Here is a 19,932-nt window from a genome sequence, read left to right on the forward strand (position 1 = left end):
AGCTCACTGGTAGAGCAGCTGCTTTGCATGCAGAAGTCCCAGGCTCAGTCCCAGCATCTCAAGTAGGGCTGCGAGAGATGCCCCCTGTCTGAAACTGTGGAGTGTTGGTGCCAAGCAGCGTACACAGTATGTAGACAGATGGAGCAATGCTCTGATTCAGTATGAGGAAGCTTCCTGTAACCTAATTCTGGGAAGGGATGTAGAATGCATGTTTTGCAGGGAGAAGGTCCCAGGTGCCAGATGGACCAAAATGGTCTGACTTTATATAAGGCAGCTCCTTGAACTGCTCATCTGTCTGGATTCAGGGTAAGGGGTATCCACACTGTTGCCCTTGTCCTGACAGTAGTGCTGGACAAATCTGTCGATTTTGGTTTCTTTTCTCCACTTTTCCAATCTTAAGTTCAGTTCTCCACCTTTCCACATTAGGTAAAGGTAAAGGTACCCCTGCCCGTACGGGCCAGTCTTGCCAGACTCTAGGGTTGTGCGCCCATCTCACTTAAAAGGCCGGGGGCCAGCGCTGTCCGGAGACACTTCGGGGTCACGTGGCTAGCGTGACGAAGCTGCTCTGGCGAGCCGGCACCAGCGCAGCACACGGAAACACCATTTACCTTCCTGCTAGAAAGCGGTCCTTATTTATCTACTTGCACTTAAGAGTGCTTTCGAACTGCTAGGTGGGCAGGAGCTGGGACCGAACGACGGGAGCTCACCCCGCCGCGGGGATTCGAACCGCCGACCATGCGATCGGCAAGCCCTAGGTGCTGAGGTTTTACCCACAGCGCCACCCGCGTCCCACATTAATTCACAGTAATAAATCCTCATGAAAATTCACCAGCATTTTTTTGGCGTGAATTTCTTCTAGCAGACGCATTTTTGCACAGCGGTTTTGGAGAGCTGCCGATTCCCTATCTCTGATTTTCCCACTATGGTGTGATGAGACCCTTCAATTCCAGTTTTTAAAGAGGTTTTTAAAGACAAATAAACATCTATTCCAGCTTGAGTTTTCTAGATGGTTTGATGATTACTGGTTTGATGACTGCTGCTGTTGGAATTATTTTTAATCTTTTATCTGGGCTATAATGATGAGGCTTGTCTGCTGTCAGTTGGTGGCATTTTAATAATTGTTTTGCTCTTATTTTATCTATTTGTGTGTGTGTGTGTGTGTGTGTGAGAGAGAGAGAGAGAGAGAGAGAGGGAGAGAGGGAGGGAGGGAGGGGAAAGAGTGTTTTGTATTTTAAATGTTCCAAGCCTCCCTTGGTGCTTATCTCCAAAGGCAACCTGAAAATACATAGCAAATCAATCAATCAATTAATCTGAATGATTAATAATTGATGGAAATAAGTTAATAATAAACAAACAAAACACACACAGATCCCACTATCTGAACACAATGTGTTTGCAGGAAATGGTTTGTTAGGTGAGTGTTTGCATAATGAGTCCATGATTTCCATTGATTCCTATGGGGAAATTCCTAATGCGTTCCCAACCACGGAGTTTTGACCCCAGAATTACAGGAACACCCTCTAAAATCTTGCAAAAGGCAAACAAGGAAGGAGAAAAAAAAATCTCTTGTTTGTTCTATCTCTGCCCCTCCTTCCCACTATGGTTACTGGCAAAACAGCTACCACAGACCAGCTTGTAAGTAAGTAAAGCAAGTAAGTAAGTAAAAAAGTAAGGCTTGTTTAAGGCTGCTTATTTCTTTACCGTACTATGCATAGTTCCAGCTGTTTGGATAGGTGTATCTGTGGTGAGTATAGCAAGATTTGGATACTAATTCCTCATGTTTGGATAAGTGAGTTTTTGTATAATGAGCGTTTGGATAGTGGGACCTGGTGTAATTGGAACACAGCTGTCTGCTGCTACCACCACAAAGCCCATCAGTGAGAACATTGCTGAGACCCCTCCACCCAAAAACAACGATAACCTGAAGCTGGCTGGCCCTGAGAGCTCTGGCAGACCCCTGAGATGGGAAGGAACCATGACTCTTGCAGTTTTGGGTGAGGAGCAGGGTTGCCAATTTGGGTGAGGCTACAGGGTGTAATGCACCCTCCCCCCAAAAACGTATCACTCACAAATAAGAGGATGCAGACATGCACAGGAGTGGCATATGCCCATTTTTAAGGCATGCATGCAGGTTCATTCATTCATTCCATACAATTCATAGATCAAGGTCACACCCCTCACCAGACCTACTTCATTTGCTTCTTGAGTCTTTTCACTTACCTGGAACATGCCCTTGATAAGGCATCTTGCAGGCCCAGACTGAGAACAGAGAGAGGTATCTGTTTGTGTATAAACTAGCCGACTGTCGAAAGGTAACACTTAAACTTGTTGCTTCACCCATCTTTGCCTCTGTTCCTAGAAAGTTGCCCAGGAGGATTAGACAGACAGTGTGGTGTAGTGGTTAGAGTGCCAGACTAGGACCTTGGGAGACCAGGATTCAAATCCCTGCTCACTTGGTGACCTTGGGCCAGTCACACTGCCTAACGTACCTCACAGGGTTGTTATGGGGATTGAACGAGAAGAGGAAGAACCTTGTCCTGTACCCTTGAGCTCTTTGGAGAAATATGTGGGATAGAAATGCAATCAATCAATCAATCAATCAATCAATCAATGTGCAGCCCTGAAAGAGACTCCCTACTCCTGGCACCAACTCTGGCAGCCAGCCAGCAGACATGAGATGGGAAGCTGAACTCTGCAACAGCCACAGCTAAGGCTGAAGGGACGCCGCCAGCAGGCGAAGCATCAGCCGCGCTCCTCTGAAACGGCCCATTGAAGAGCTCCAGGCTTCTCGGTTGCAAGTCAATAGACCCAACACCAGCTCGTCTATTTATAAGCCTGACAAAAGGCCAGAGCGAAGCACTTGGCCGAGGGAGCTAATCCCTGACACTGTTCGCCATTGTCCACCGCCCAGTTGGCAGCTCCCTCCCCCGCGGATGCGCACGCTCCCCATTCTAGACTAGCAGCTGGGCGAAATGCTCCGCCAGAGAGGGCACTTGTAGGGCAGCAGCTGGGCTCGGGTGCCAAATGGCTCCCGCAGGCCCACGTGCTGCTGCAGCCTCGCTTCTTTTTGGAGGCGATGGGGGCTACTGGAGATTGAGGAGGCTCAGGGGAGCAGCTAGGCTAGGCCAGCCTCAGGCAGCTACCTTTGGGGGGGGCACCAGCAATTGGCAAAGCTTTGGGTGCAGCCGTGGATGGGAGAGATTCCCTTCCCTGCCTCCACTTCCAGCCAGCGTGGCGTAGTGGTTAAGAGTGGTGGACTCGTAATCTGGTGAACCAGGTTCGCTTCCCCGCTCCTCCACATGCAGCTGCTGGGTGACCTTGGGCTAGTCACACTTCTCTGAAGTCTCTCAGCCCCACTCACCTCACAGAGTGTTTGTTGTGAGGGAGGAAGGGAAAGGAGATTGTTAGCCGCTTTGAGACTCCATAAGGGGAGTGAAAGGCAGGATATCAAGTCCAAACTCCTCCTCCTCCTCCTCCTCCTCCTCCTCCTCCTCCTCCACTTCTTCTTCTTCTTCTTCTTCTTCTTCTTCTTCTTCTTCTTCTTCTTCTTCTTCTTCTTCTTCTTCCCATCTTGGCTGTAGCTCGGTACAGAGCATCTGCTCTGTACACAGAAGGTCCCGGGTTCAATCCCTGGCATCTCCAGGTAGGACTGGAAGAGAACCCTGCCTGGCATCTTGGGCAGTCACTGCCAGCCGGTTTGCACAATACTGCACAGTGTGTTTCTTTAAGAGACAGGCCTGGTATTCAGGCAGAGCATAGTCATCATGGCTAGTGGCTCTTGATAGCTCTCTCCTCCACGGATTTGTCTAAATCCTCTTTTGAAGGCACCCAAGTTGGTGGCCATCACTTCCTCCTGTGGCAGAGAGTTCCACAGTTTAACTATGTGCTGCGTGTGAAGAAGGGCTTTCTTTTACCCATTCTGAATCTTCCAACATTCAGCATCACTGGCTGTGTCCCCCCTCCCCATAAACTCCTCCTCGCTATATACAAATAGAATCTGTCAATGGGGGCAGGCATCTCAGTGGGCCAGTGAGGCTCATAGAATTGTACAGTTGGAAGGGCTTCAAATATAGACATCCAGTCCAACACCCCGCAATGCAAGAATCACAGCTAAGGGTATAGGGCAGTGGGTTTTTGTTGTTGTTCATGCATGAAGCAAAGCATTATCAGCAAATGCCTCCTCCTGCCATGCTGATTCTCAGTCCTCCCTGCCTCCTGGCTCACCGGAGGTTGCCACCCAGCATGCCTACTTTGAAAGTGGCCACAGTGACGCAGCTGCAAGCTTGTGAGATTCGAGACTGACTTTCCCCGCTGAACGTGCTGGAGGCTGGCCAATGGCAGCGGGCCCAGCGATTTTTTTACTCTACAGATTGGCAAGGGAGGGCAAAAGTCTGCTAGCAAAGGATGTAGGAGGAGAGGAGGGCATAGATCTCTCTTAGCATGTCAGGATCATATCCGGGAACATTTCTTGCCTGCCAAGCTCCTTGTTCCCCTTGCTCGAAGGAGATCAATATTCCAGGCTTCAGCAATTTAAGAAGAGCCAAGGAGCCTGCAAGTGGGCAAGAGGATTCGTAGTGAACTTTCCATGCTTTGAATCTTCCTCCTCGCCGGTCACTCCTTCTCCTCTGCCCACCCCAAAGAAAAGTCTGCGGAGGTGTTGCAAGAAAACAGATTCTGACTAAACATAATAAGAGCCATTCCACAGTGGACTGACTGCCTTGAAGGTGGTGGACTCTCCTTCATTAGATGTTTTTAGAGCTTGGGATTTAGACTATCAGGGATTCTTCAGCTGGGATTCCTGCATTGCAGCGGACTAGATGACCCTTCATGTCCCTTCCAACTCTACATTTCTGTGATTCTATAAAAAAAGACATCTAGAGGGCTCCTATAAGAACAGGGTTGGGGAACCTTTTGGGCCCGGCCGGCCAACTTAAAATTAAAATTAAAAGAATGTTTGGTGGGCAGAGAGTGAATGAACCAAAGCCTGTGTGAATGGGGTCAGGAGTTGGGTCAGGCCAGCTTGTGCCACTTTCCTTTACTGTTCAGCCTCAATGCAGCTATACTTAAGCAGAAACACAGGTTGTTCTTGGCACCGGTGACCTCCGCTGATAAGAGCTGCCTCTGTTGAAAGAAGGCTTGTGCTTGTGTGGCAGACATGGCTGCTTGCCCTGCCCTCCTGTGCCAGCAGAGGCCTTCCTTTTGCCTCTTGCCCACAGCTGGGATGGAGAGGAGCCACATCCTCTTGTCTGGAAGGCAGAGGAGGCGGCTGAGCATCCCTCCCAACGAGGAGCTCCGTGTAGGAGAATACAGGCTCCCTTGTTTGTACAGCAGGGTCCAGGCACCTTTTTTAAGGAAAGAAAAGGAGGGAAGCAAAAGAAGCAATTAATCTGGGTCATGACATTCACCCGGAGGATCTGAAAGCCTGAGACTTGTTTCACACCAGGATCAACAAAGCTGGAGAAATGTATTGTGTGTATCCACCTCCGCCTCCCTTCCTCCTCCCCCTTCCTCTGCTCCCTCCATTCCCCCTGCTTATTATTCTGGGCAAGTAAGGCACAGAGTACAAGATCTACATACTGCGGCACAAGGAAGTTACCCTTCAAACAGAGCATAGGTTGTGCTCAGTGACTTGCGGTCCAAAACCTGAGCATGCCACCTCTTTTTCTTTTTCTTTTTAAAAAGCCAGCCTATGCTGATTTCTTCCCTCGCTCTGCACACAAGTATCCTGCAGCCTCCAGAAGTTATTTATTTATTCTGTGCTTTGGAGCTTAGTTTTTTAAAATGTGCTTACACAAGACAGAAAAAGGGTTGCCAAATGTCATCGTCCCCCCCCACATACACACCTTGGCAAGTGCCTCTTTGAAGAGCACTGCCCCATGGGTCAAAACCAGTAGTGTGGCGGCAGGTTCAGAAGTGCAGGGTCCCTGCATGATAGCCACAGGCACACTCTCCCACCGTCACTGGCATCTATGGGTTAAAAAGGATCCCGGCTGGTAACTGATGGGGAAAGACTTGAGCCTAGCTGGCAAGAATAGACAATGCTAGGCTAGACAAGGAGTCTGAGTCAGGGCGAGAATAACTTGCCCAATCTCATCTCGTGAGCTTCATAGGGATTTGAACCTGGAACTCTCAATCTTCATCATCCCCCCCCCTTTTTTTGTATGCTGCCTTTCTGCAGTAAACCACACTCAGGGGGACTTACAACACGAACAAAGTTACATAGTTTACTAAGTTGCAAAATATAACAAAACTGAAACAAAGAATAAGTTAACAAGAATGTCTTATTGAGAAACGTACAATAAAATTAAGCATTCCTCTTATCAGGGAAGGCAGGGTTTTTTTGAGGCAAAACAAGTCTTTGATGTTCATCTTCTCCACCTCAGGGGTAGGGAAGCCAAGTGACAAAGTCGTGGGCCGGAACATCTCTCTCTCGTCTCACTTGCCACACTTGGTGTGATGGGGAGCGTCCAGCAAGGACTTGCTGTTCATTGGAATGCTCAGGGGGGGGGGGCATTCCACCAGCAGCAGAAGCGGTGGGGCAGGCAGGGTGCCACCTCATGCATTTCTGCCACCTGAGGCAGCTGCTTCACCCTGCGTCATGGGTGGGCTGGCTCCGATGATGAAACATCAGAAGGCAGTCCGTGTCTGGACAGGCCCCAGGGTGCAACCCTTTCTGGCCCTGCCCACATCCTCCTCAAGTGTTTTAGTCCAGCTAGACTGTGCCATTGATCTGTGCTAACCCCTGTTGCTTGCATGCCTGGAGAGAGAGGGGTGTGCAGGGAACCCCTGACTTTTGCTGAGATGTCGCCTACTGCAGAAAGTTAAGAAACACGTCCTTGTTTTTGCTCCACCCACTTTCGTCTTGGGCCTTTGGTCGTGCCATCAGAAGACTTCCCTATCAGGGGGTATGTGCCTTGGGCTAAAAAGAAGAAGCTCTGCCTCTCCCGTATTAGAGTCTGCTTTTCAGGTACCTGGCCACTATATGTTTGTGTGTGTGTGTGTGTGTGTGTGTGTGTGAGAGAGAGAGAGAGAGAGAGAGAGAGAGAGAGTATATATACACACACACACACACACACACACGTAATCTTCCTTCTCCGCGTCCTGCATCAGAATTGCAACAAACCAACTGGGATGAGGCTGAGCAGGTGTGAAATCTGGAGAGGATGCAATGCAGGCTGCATCCCATCAGCCAGCAAGCCCCCCTTCTTCCCGCCTCCCCCCCCCTTATCCGCCAGTCTCCGGGATGACATCACAGCTTCAAGGGGCTCCGAATTGGATTGTGTTTAATTAGCAGAGAAACGCTGCATTGCAGGATTCAAGGACTTTTGAGGGTCTCTCCAGCTCTCGGAGATTTGTCGCCGTCTTTTTTTTTTTTTTTCATCAGCTGCTTGAGATAACCTACATCTGCAGTCCGGTACAACAGCTCAGGCTTCGAAGGGGGAGACATCCTGTGGCACTTTTGCCAGAGGATTTCAAAAGCCTTTATATTTCACTGCTAATTGATTTTGCATTAAAAAAATCACAACTCCCCCCCAACCCCCCCCCCCATACCCTTGGATGGAGCTGTGGTGAAGTTTGTTTTGCATGCATTGGTGTTTGGGGTTTTTGCATAAGCTGTGCTTTAAACTGCTAAACCACTGTAGAAATATTTCTGAGCTGAGGGAAGATTAAAAATCTTCGTACAGTAGAGAATTTGCACTATGCAGCCTTCCCCAGGGGTAGAGTACTTGTTCTTCACGCACAACATCCCTGGGTCAGTTGAACAGGTCAGGTAGCAGGTCATGCAAAAGACTCTCTGCCTAAGATCCTGAATAGCTGCTGCCACTCAGAGAATGACAAATTGCCCAACCTGATCTAAAGCTTCTTCCTGTGCTTTGTTCCTATATTTAAATTCACGAGACCCTTACGGAGAAGGAGGGGCAGCCAGGTACACTTGCCCTGGGTCTCGGTGGGCGAAGCTGGCCAGGGGCCCCCACCAAGGATCAACCAGGTTTTCCTTGTTTGAGTTTATAACAGGCATAGGCAAACTCGGCCCTCCAGATGTTTTGGGACTACAACTCCCATCATCCCTAGCTAACAGGACCAGTGGTCAGGGATGATGGGAGTTGTAGTCCCAAAACATCTGGAGGGCCTATGCCTGGTTTATAACTTTATTCCAACAATACTCCCACCCCAGGCCTCAGGTAAGCTCTGCAGGAGCCTGAGATCCACTAAGGCAGGGAACAGGGGACCTGTGGCCCTCTAGATGTTGTTGTTGGACTTCAGCTCCCATCATCCCTGTCCATTGGCCCTGTTGGCTGGGGCTGATGGGAGATGGAGTCCAACAACAGCTGGAAAGTCTCAGATTTCCCACCACTGATTTATGAGAGAGAGCAAATATAATAATTTTATTATTTACATGCCGCCCATCTGACTGGGTTGCCCCAGCCACTCTGGGCGGCTTCCAGCAAAATATAAAAACACAATAAAACATCAAACATCAAAAACTTCCCTATACAGGCCTGCCTTCAGATGTCTTCTATGGGAGGGCATTCCACAGCGCGGGCACCACCACCGAGAAGGCCCTCTTCCTGGTTCCTGGTAACTTCACTTCTTGCAGTGAGGGAGCTGCCAGAAGGCCCTTGGAGTTGGATCTCAGTGTCTGAGCTGGATGACGGGGGTGGAGAGGCTCTTTCAGGTATACATGGTGCTGTCCAACTTCAGGCACATTTTGATGAGACCTAATATCTGGATCCGTTACAGTCTGGCTTGAGGCCCAGACATAGAATGGAAACTGCCTTGGTCACCCTGGTTAATGATATTGGTCAGGAGAGAGATAGGAAGGGCTTGTTTTTCTTGACCTCTTGGCCACTTCTAATACCATTGGCCATGGTACCCTTCAGGAGATGCTCATGGAGGCTGGAGGCACTGTTGTTCTGTGGTTTTGTTCCTACTTCCAGGAATATATATAGAAAGTGGTTATGGGAGGCCACATTTCGATGCTCTGGCAGTTTTCCTGTGAAATCCCACAGGGTTCCTCCATGTACCTCCTCCTACTTACACATCTATAGGAGGCTGCGGGGAGCTGTCATCACTATTGTAATATATTTTTTCGTTATTTTTTTTCAAACATTTTCACAACAATCTTCATATCGAATAGTTACATTGTATCATAAATTGACTTCCCGCCGCCACTTTTGCAGTGTTTTTCCTCAAACCTTTTCAGGGAGCTGTCATCACTTTTGGAGTGACACTTTTGGATTGAAGCATCACCAATATGTGGATGATAGCCAGCTCGGTCTCTCTGCTTCATCTGACACAGGAGAAGTGGCCGAGGTGCTAGACAGGTGTTTGGAGGCAGTGAAGGGCTGGATACAGGCCAACAAATTGAAATGAAACCCTGAAGAGACAAGAGGTGTTCTGTGTTCCATGTTCTTGGGTCTAGGAGGTGGGGAAACAGCCTGTTCTGGACGGGGTGGCACTCCCCTGGAAAGAGCAGGTTTATAGCTTGGGTTTCCCCCCGGATCTGACATTTTCACTTGAGGCCCAGGTGGCCTTGGTAGCTATGAGTGCCTGCTTTTCATTCCAGCTGGTTCAGCAGCTGCAATCCCTTTTGGATAGAGATGACTTGGCTACTGCACTCCATGCTCTGGTAACTTCCAGGCTGGATCATTGCAGTGTACAGTGGTACCTTGGGTTAAGAACTTAATTCGTTCTGGAGGTCTGTTCTTAACCTGAAACTGTTCTTAACCTGAAACACCACTTTAGCTAATGGGGCCTCCTGCTGCCACCGCGCGATTTCTGTTTCTCATCCTGAAGCAAAGTTCTTAACCTGAGGTACTATTTCTGGGTTAGCGGAGTCTGGAACCTGAAGCGTCTGTAACCTGAAGCATCTGTAACCCGAGGTACCACTGTACTCTGTGTGGAGCTGCCCTTGAAGATGATTCTGAAAATCCAACTGGTTCAAAACCCAGTGGCCAGATTAGTGGCTGGGGTTGCCTTTAGAACTCCTATAACCCCTCTCCTAAAACATTGGCTGCCAGTTCATTTCTGGACCCAATTCAAGGTGTTCAAGCTAGTGTTTAAAGCCCAGAATGTATCTGGCCTCAAATATCTGAGAGACCACGTCTTTCCTAGGAGACTCTCTTGAGTGTTCAGCTCAGCAGAGGGGGCCCTGCTGGTAGTTCTGTTGCCCTGAGAAGAGTGGGTCGAGGTGGGGCTGAAGAGGGGGCTCTGGGGCACCCCCTAAGCTGCGGCACTCCCTCCCCACAGAGGTACACCTGGCACCTTCACTATACAGCTTTTGGCAAATGCACCCTAGACCTTGGTATTTGAAAATTGAGATAAGTTTTCCCCCCAGGACCCACCCTATTCCTGTAATTTGTTTTAACTGTTTTTTAATTCTGGATTTTGAATCGTTGAAACCCACCCTAGATCCTGTTGATAAAGGGTGAGTAGTTAGTAACAGTAACAGTAATAATAATAGTAGTAATAATAATAATAGATAGATGCACATCAAACAGCAGAAACTCCTTGTCATCGCTGGTGTACTTAACACCTTCAACAAAATCCAGTCACTTCTCTAATCGTATACTGTGATCAAATACACCCCAAATTAGTCATATAGGTACAACAGACTGATCTGGGGATATATTTGATTGCAGTATTTTGATTAGTGAAGCCTTTTTAAAGCAAGGGTTAAGTGCTCCAGCAATGACAAGGGAATTCTGCTGTTGCTATTTAAGATCTAACAGAAACAGTGGGAGATTCGCAGTCCAGTTGGTAGAGCTGTGTGTATTCATTATACTCAAAACAAAAATTAAAATTGCACACTGAGGAAACCCAGAGTTTATTCTCAGGGAAAGAGAATCCTGCAACCTGCGCCTGTTATTCATATGAAACACATTTGCATACCCTCTTCTGCCTAGGCAGGAGCCATGCAGAGTCTACCAAAGCTGTCCTGGATACCAAAATGCCCCCTGTGGCGCCGATCCTTTCAACAGCAGCTTCTGCCACAAGGGTTGGGAGCCTTGTTCAGCCCGAGGGCCACATTTCCTCCTGATTGAACTTCCTGGGGCCATGTCCCTGTGGTGTGCAGGGCTAGAGGCAAAAGTGGGTGGGGCAGCAAATGCAAATGTTGCCTTTGTACAGCAGGCTGGTTCCTAAACACACTTGTGCACCTATCTCTGTCCTACATCCAGGCTAGCAAGAGGCATTGCCAGAGTTCAAGGACACATTCCAGCCAAGTGAAAAACACACAAGGAGGGTACAAAGCAGAGGCAGTGAGGGGTGTGGCTTGGGGAAAGAGGGTGTGGCCTAGAGAGAGTCGCAAGGGCCAGATGGAGAGGCCCAGAGGGCCACATTTAGCCCTCGGTCCTCAGTTGTCCACTTCCGTTAACCAGCTCATTTTAGTGGCCGAGAACCTGGATGTGCATACAGTGGTACCTCGGGTTACAGACGCTTCAGGTTACAGATACTTCAGGTTACAGACTCCGCTAACCCAGAAATAGTACCTCGGGTTAAGAACTTTGCTTCAGGATGAGAACAGAAATCGTGCTCTGGCGGCATGGCAGCAGCAGGAGGCCCCATTAGCTAAAGTGGTGCTTCAGGTTAAGAACTGTTTCAGGTTAAGAACGGACCTCCAGAACGAATTAAGTTCTTAACCCGAGGTACCACTGTACTCCACTTGCTACTGTCCATTTGCTAATCTCCATTTGCTGCATCCCATGCGTTGAGAAGCTGTTAAATGTGTGGCAGAGAAGCTTGTTGAAAATTTGGCGACCCTGCCCTTTCGGCCCACTGGAGATTCTGCTTCCCTCATCCTAGTAGAAGGAGGTGACAGTAGCGTGATGAAAGGCAGTCGGGGGGTGGATGTGGGGAGAAAGATAAGTGGGTGCCTACATGGTAATGCCTAACATTGCTTTGTTGGAGATAAGAATCTCTCAGTGGCTAGAGTGCATGCTTTGCGTCTGGAAAGTCGAAGGTGCAACCCCTAACATTGCCAGTTGGAAGAAGCAGCAAGTAATGGGGAAAACTCTGGATAGCTGCTCTCAGGTCAGAGTAAATAGCATCACACTAGATGGACAAGGGATCTGACCTGGTGTAAGGCAGGTTTCTCTGTTCCTAATGTGTTTATTTTCTTTTTTATTACACGTATACCCCAGCTTTCCTCCAAGGAGCTCTAGGGTGTGTTGGTGTGTGTGGTTCTCTCCTTCCCCATTTTATTCTCAAAACTACCCTGTGAAGTAGGTCCGACTGAGAGACTGTGACTGGCCAAAAGTCACCCAAGGATATTTGCGGCTGAGTGAGGATTTCAACCCTGGTCTGCCCAGGTCACAATCTGACACTCTCTAACCATTGCACAGCGCTACCTGGGTGACTGACAATCTCCCACCCCTGTTTTCCTGACTCTGCTATGGAGATTGTCAGCTCTTAACCCAGCCCCTGAAGCCAAGCCCTTAACAATATTTCAACATGCAGGAATGAGTAGATGGCGACTTTAGATTGGCACCGTGGAAAGCTTCTGCCATTCAAACCGTTGTTGAAAGTCAAAGGACCAATCCATTCTGTGTGGATTCCCCTCCCCCCCTCCCTCACCACTGTTCTGGCTCTGTTCCTGTGCATTTAAACAGCAGCCTGAGATGCAGGGCAGCAAATTTTCCCCATCAATCTTTCCCCCCTTCTGCTGCATGCTTAGCCAAGCCCATCTGCAAAAGCAGGTTTGCACTGCTTGGGATGACCCAAATACCAACCACACACTGGCATCTTCCAGGGCCTGGAGAAACCTCCTGTTATCTGTTGCTTGCTTGGAACTGCAAAAAAAGAGGGGGGAGGAAGTAGAGGATGAGGTTGTGTGTCAATCACTCACATATGGCTGGTGGGTTGGGCAATAGTTGGGCATGTACGAAGGCATTGCTTTCCATTCTGCCTTGCCTTCATCACACGCAGCATCGTTTGCATTCTGCTGCAGATCATCTTCCACCTAAAGGTACCATTTTTGCATTACTGTCTGCTGTGGCAAAATTACGTAACTTACGTAATTAGTTACGTAAACTACGTTGCCATTATGTTATCACACCCCGTTCATTTCCTGCAAAGGAAATGCAATGCAGATTGGGGACTGGGGCATGTAATCCATTATGTATCACTTGTGGACTGAAAGCAACAACAACAACAGAATATTTCTTGGATTCACAGGATTGATTTCCATTCTGGATATGGGATGAATTAGTGCATGTCAGCGTTTTCCTCTTGTTTCCATTTTTGTCAGAATTCTCCAATATCCTTCAGCTATAGCTTAGTCCTAGTGCATCCACTTTTTGTTCTGAAGGTCCCAGGTTCAATCCCTGGCAACTCCCTGGGAGAGTTTCCTGCCTGAAACCCTAGAGAGCCACTGCCAGTCAGTGTAGGCAATATTGAGCTGGGTGGACCACAGTGGTCTTACTGAGTATAAGACAACTTCCTCTGTGGTGAGCTGTGTTCTCTGCAAGTGTGTTGCAAAGGCAGCTGTGGCCTGACTCCGACCCACATTTACATTTAAAGCACTATGATATGGCTTCCCCCAAAGAATCCTGGGAAATGTAGTTTTTTAAGGGACCTGAGAGTTGTTAGGAGGCCCCTATTCTCCTCCTAGAGTTACAGTTCCCAGAATTTCCTGGAAAGAGGGATTGCCCTTAACAAAGGACACTTCCCAGAAGTCTTTGGGGGTAGCCCTTAAGCTTTAAAGCAGTACCTTCATGCTTTAAACATAGTGTTGTGAGTTTGAGGAATCAGTCTATATGATGCCTGAATCCCTTCTAATTCCTGGGGTCCTGGATCAAGAAAGGGTTAAAATCTAATGGAGGATTCCACTGTTGAAGCATCCTCTTGGTGAGTTAATGGCACTAAGTACAGTTGCTAAAGGAAGCTGCTTTGCTCCAGAGGGCAAATGGATGGGCCCCACTCCCTTTTGCCTGTTGTTAGTTGGGAGACATATGCCAGAGTTGTTGTGAGAGCAGGGCTAGAAGCAGGCAGAAGCCAGAGAGCAAGAGCCATGCTTGATTTTTGCTTGAGTCCAAGGCTGTGACTATGGGAGAAGCAAAAACCAGCTGGATAGCTCCGTTGGTTAGAGTGTGGTGCTGATGATGCCAAGTTTGCAAGTTCGATCACTGTAAGCGACAGCTGCAAATTCCTGCATTGCAGGGGGTTGGACCAGATGATCCTCAGGGTCCCTTCCCTTCCAACTCTATGATTCTAAGATCTTCTTGGAGTGTTAATGCTGGGAGCCACTCCATCGTAGGCTCAGATTGCATATACTATCGCACCTTGGTTCTTGAATGCGTTGGTACTCGTCCGTTTTGGCTCCCAAGCACCGCAAACCCGGAAGTAAGTGTTCCGGTCTGTGAATGTTCTTTGGAAGATGAAGCTCCTGCAGCCAATTGGAAGCCATGCCTTGGTTTTCAAATGGTTCAGGGAGTCGAGCAGACTCCCGGAACGGATTAAGTTCGACAGCCAAGGTACCACTGTACAGTACCTCTGGTTGCGAACGCGATCCATTCCGGAGGCCTGTTCGCAACATGAAAAGAACGCAACCCGCAGTGGCACGTCTCCACATGCGCGGGTTGCGATTCACCACTTTTGCGCATGTGCGTGATGTCATTTTGCGCTTCTGCGCATGCATGAGTGGCATGGAAATAACCCTTTCCGGTACTTCCGGGTTGCTGCAGGACGTAACCTGAAAGAACGTAACATGAAGCGGACGTAACATGAGGTATAACTGTGTATGTAAACAAACCATATAGCATAAAGACACGAAAGTCTCCACTGTCCCTCATTCCAAGGAAGCCAGGTCTCGGGTAAGCACCTGGAACCCCTGGGATCTCGTTCTGCTTGGAGATTGGGGTGGCTTGCAACAGTATGGTGCAGATGTGGCCTCAGTATAAGGCGCATCCCTATGTTTCTGCGTCCATCCAATGTTCTCTCATTGCACTCACTGGACAGAAGCCTGCAGGGACTTGGAGAGAAATCCTGAGACAGATAGGAAAGCTTCCATGTGCTTGGCTGTCTGTTTGGGAACATATGCCTGCCTGTCTGTTCCAAGCCTGCTGCTTATCCGATTCCTTACAGTTAACTTATGTTCCCATTCCCGCCCATCTGTCTCCCCAGCTAGTCCTCTTCTATATCTCACCTTTTTTGGGTTATTATTTTCGTTCACTCTTGACTTACAAAGGAGGTAGGAATTCTCAGGGCTGACCTTGCAGTTGGTGCCTGGATCTGAAATAAGACTGACCTCATCATGGTGCCCCTGTTCCACATTCTTGCCTTGGGCACAGAGCCCGGTTATTCGTTTTCCCCCCACCCACTGCTTAGGCAGGCTGCTATTTACTTATTTACTTTACCAAAAATATATATAATTGCTTATTGTGTGAACAACATCACATGCAGTTTTGACCCCTAGGCCACTTCCAGACAGCCTGTTGATTGAGCCGTCATCTTGATTTGTTCGCAAGGAGGGCAGACAGTACCGGCTGTTTGTTGAAAATTCGTTCCACTTTGTTTATGGGGAGTTTATAGGATGGTTGTATGCTTAAAGCACATTTTCCCCACTCCATAATCATGGGAACTGTAGTTTGTTAAGGGTGCTTGGAACTGTAGTTCTCTGAAAGTTTGAGTTTTCAGGATTCTTTGCAGGGAGAATGTGCCTTACATGCATGGTGTGTACGCAATCAATGCTCTACTACACTTTACAGTTTATTTCCAAGTCATTTTCCTTATTGCAAAAAGGCGGAGGTGTTTTTTTTGGGGGGGGGGCAGGAGTAAGTGGGTTTGTTGCACAAGAGTGCCCAATCAACTTTAAATGTGCAACATGAAATGTGATTGAGTCATACCCCAAAATAGTGTCATTCTGGAAATACCTTTAGCCTTTTATGCTTTTTGTGGAAGAAGTTTGTTATCAAGCTGTGAGCTCAGGGCAAGGATGTGACTAGGCTGGAGCAAAGTTCAGGATCAAATAGGGTTGCCAACTCCACCCCCCCCACCTCTGCATGGACCAATCTCTAAATGGGCCAACGTAGCTATTTTTACTTTTTGTGTGTGTGAATCTTAACTGTATCCCTTTGTGCCTTCTCTTTCCCTAGCCTCTTTGTCACTTATCAAAATAATGGCTTTCGGAAGGGGTTTAATGGTGTCCCCTCTCAGTGGTGCATGCAGGTTTAGTGGGGTTCTCAGCTGCTGGTATATTTACATGTGGAGAGATTGATAGGCCTGGAACACAGAGATGTAGGCAAAGCAAGCTTTATTCTCTCCTTCCAAGACTGGCTTGCCCTTGCCCTGCTCTGTCACATAGGCTGTAGTTTGTTAAGGTTTCCTGGGAATTGCAGCTATTTGAGGGGAAAACTACAGTGCCCAGGATCATCTGAGGGAAATAACATGAATGCTACCTACCATACCCTCCAACATTTCTCTGATGAAAATAGGGACGTCCTAAGGAAAAGCAGGACATTTCGGGATCACATCAGAAACTGGGACGGTTATGTAAACCCAGGACTGTCCCTGGAAAATAGGGGGACTTGGAAGGCCTGAGACTCCTGTGAGCAATAACCGTGTCCACCTCGTTTTGTGGTTTTGCGCGTGGAGTGAGCCCAGGCTTCCAAAGCAATGCTCGGTTATGGGGTCCTGTCCAAATGCTTGCACTTGCCTCCTGCCTGTGAGAAAGATGTGGTTGGCTGGAGGGAGCCTGGAGAGGGGTGGGTAGCATTGACAGACAACAAGAGGCTGGCAGTCACTATTCTGCCCACAGAATAACGCTTTTGCTACACACTGGTAAGCAGGCCTGCAAGGATTTCTCTTCCTTTTAATAGCCACTAAAGGACTCAGCCAAACTCTTTCTCTCCCTGCTAAATAAATCATGCTGGAAATGACCCTGCTTGGCTGGCGGTGGAATTCTATTCACTGCTTGGCTCCCGATGACTCAATGCTGCAGAGCTGGTTGAGAGAAAACCCCTGGGTCCACGGAGACCCCACAGATTCCTGCTCTGCCTCCTTTTCATGCTCCCACAATTTCACTGGCCCCTGCTAGCCTGGCTGGCCATCAACGAACAGCGTTCTATTTAATTTTTGTGGGGTTCAACATGGTTTCGATGCTTGGCCTAGAGTTGCCTTCCCCAGCTGAGTGCCCACCAAATGGTTTGGACTACAGTTCCCATCAGCCCCTGTTAGCACTGCCAACGATTGTGGATGATGGGAATTGTAGTCCAAAGTGTTTGCAGGTTGGGGAAGGCTGTCATAGACATTTGGCATATCTCCTGTTTGAGGAATGTCCCCAAGTGGTAAGGCCAGCTATGGAGACACCACTTGTAAATCAAACACTGCTATGTAGTTCACTGTTCCATTTATACCCCACCTTTCCTCCAAGGCATGGCTGGGGGCCAGATAGAGAGCTCTGGAGGCCATATGTGACCCACCAGCCCTGCAAGAGTGGGCACATGTATTCCCTATGCACCACCTCAATCACTGAGATCCTCTGATGCGGCACATCTTGTGGTTCCCCTTGTGGTCCCTCAGGTTTGGTTGGCCTGCCCTGGACTCAAGACTGAGGCTTTGTTGTGGCAGGCCATGCCATGTGCAACTCCCTTCTGGCAGAGATTTGACAGGAATCATTTTCTGCCTTCTTTTAGGCGTCTCCTAACTGTGTGGAGTCAATACTGCCTGCACTGACTGGCAGAGGCTCTCCAGTGTTTCAGACAGGGGCTTCTGCCAACCCTACCTGGGCAAATCTGCCAGAGATTGAACCTGCATGCAAGGCAGATGCTCTACCCTTGTGTTATGGCCCTTCCACAAACCAGCAGGAATATCCTTTGGTAGGTATACTAGGAGATTCTGAGTTGGCCTCTGAGATTTTGAGGAAAAGGAAAGGCGCTTTCCTCCTCACTCCCTTCTGTGGGTTCTTTGCCTCCCAAGTCCCAGTACAGTACTGTACACTGTTAATATTGACATTCCTGTTCCCCCACCCCCAGCGTACATTTTCCTACAGCTTGTTGTGTTTATTTGTTAAATGTTTCAGAAGCCCCTGAGCACTCTCTCTCCCCCGTCTCTCCATCTCTCTTTGTTTTCCCCTCTGTTCTTTCTGCTTTAGAAACTCTTCCATCTCTAGCATGCAACGTTTGAATCCAGGGTTTATTTTATTCAGCTTGCAAGGGGGTTGGGGGTTGGGAACGGGGCAGGGTGTCTCCATCAACCCCTCTCAGTATCAGGGATACCCTCATGTATCTCTGGCTATGTAAAGTCGAAAACTTTGAGCATCTCCTCCACCCACCTCCCACCGCCAAAAGCACCTTCCTTTCTTCCTGGCTCACAAAGACCTTTGTGGCAGCCGCTACCGTCTTCTGCAGCCTTTATTTATAGCCTTGCCTTGCCCACATTTTCTTCCCAGCACAGCTGAACTCTTCATATCTTTGGCAAGACTTTCTTCTCTTCAGCTCAGCTATACACAAGCATTGCAAAGGGAGGAAGATTCTACCCCACCACCTTTCTGATGAACCATCCCAAGAGTTTTTAAAGCACCCCCCCTCGACTGATGGGGGCAATATTTATTTTATTTGGTTCATTTAAAAATATACTTGTATATTGCAATGTCATTTAAAAAATCAAAGCAGTTTACAAGTATATATACACAGAATAATAAAAAAATACATAAACCAGTGTATCGAAGCACATAGTTTAGCTATGGAACTCGCTATGGAACAGGAGGCACCAGTGGTCACCAACTTGAATGGCTTTAAAAGAGGATTGGAGAAATTCATGGAGGGTATGGCTATCAATGGCTACTAGGCATGATGGTGATGCTGAGCCTCTACAGTCAGAATGCTTCTGAACACCACTTTCTGGAAATCGTAGGCGGGGAGAGCGCTCTTGTGTTTGAGTCCTGCTTGAGCGTTTCCCATTAGGGCATCTAGCTGGCCACTGCAAGAACAGGATGCTGGACTAGGTGGGTCACAGGTCTGATCCAGCAGGGCTCTCCTGATGTTCTTAGGTGTTCAGATTAATTGCAAGCCTGAAACGTTTTCAGCAAATGTTTAAATGGCAGTAGAGAAGATGCTGGGTCTCTGGGAGGAACATTCAATGGGACTGGGGAAGCGAGACTAAAGGCTCAGTTTCATGGTCATGTCAAATGAGCCTCACCAACTTGAGGGACAACAGCTGATCTCAGTGATGGAGCTGGATATAAGGTGGTCCCTAAGGTACCCTAGACCTAAGTTGTTCAGGACTTTATAAATTAAACCTGGCTCAGGAGTATATGGGCAGCCAGTGCCGATGTTTTAACAATGGTGCTAGAGAGATATATGCTGGATCAAGCCAATGGCCCTTCCAGTCCAGCATTCTAATCTGACATAGGCCAGCCAGATGCCCGTGCAAAGCCTGCAAGGAGGAGCTGAGCACAACAACAGCACTCTCCTCTCCTGTGGTTCCTTGCAACTGATATGGAACAATCTTCATCCCAAGGTCCAAGTTCTCTTGCGGACAGCCTTCACATGGTAGGTGTGTTCAAAGGCAGCTAGATGTGGGCAGAACACCAGATGCGAGTCTCGCTTTTTTTATATACATTTCAGCTGTGCAAAAGTCAGAGGGTTCTATATGCAACCCAGGGACGCGGACTTATAAAAAATATTGGGGGGGCCCGGGAAAGCTCATGAATAATAAATAAGCTCATGAATATGCAAATAAAGTGGCGCCGCCTCCTCGTGAGCGAATAGGGGAGAGCGTGCTGCGCCTATTAATCAGCTCCAAAGGAAATTGGGTGGAGCTTTTGCTCGGGAGGGAGGGCAGGAGGCATGCAGCCCGCCCCTCCCTGTGCATTTTGGGCTGGGGGAGGGGCGGCGATGGCGCTCTGCTGGAGGGGCGCCGGAGATTATTGGGGGGGCAGAGCCCCCCCAAACGAATTTTTGAGGGGGCTCGGGCCCCCTCAAGCCCCATGGA

The sequence above is a fragment of the Podarcis muralis genome, chromosome 15 (assembly GCF_964188315.1).
Source record: "Podarcis muralis chromosome 15, rPodMur119.hap1.1, whole genome shotgun sequence".
NCBI classification, from domain to species: domain Eukaryota; kingdom Metazoa; phylum Chordata; class Lepidosauria; order Squamata; family Lacertidae; genus Podarcis; species Podarcis muralis.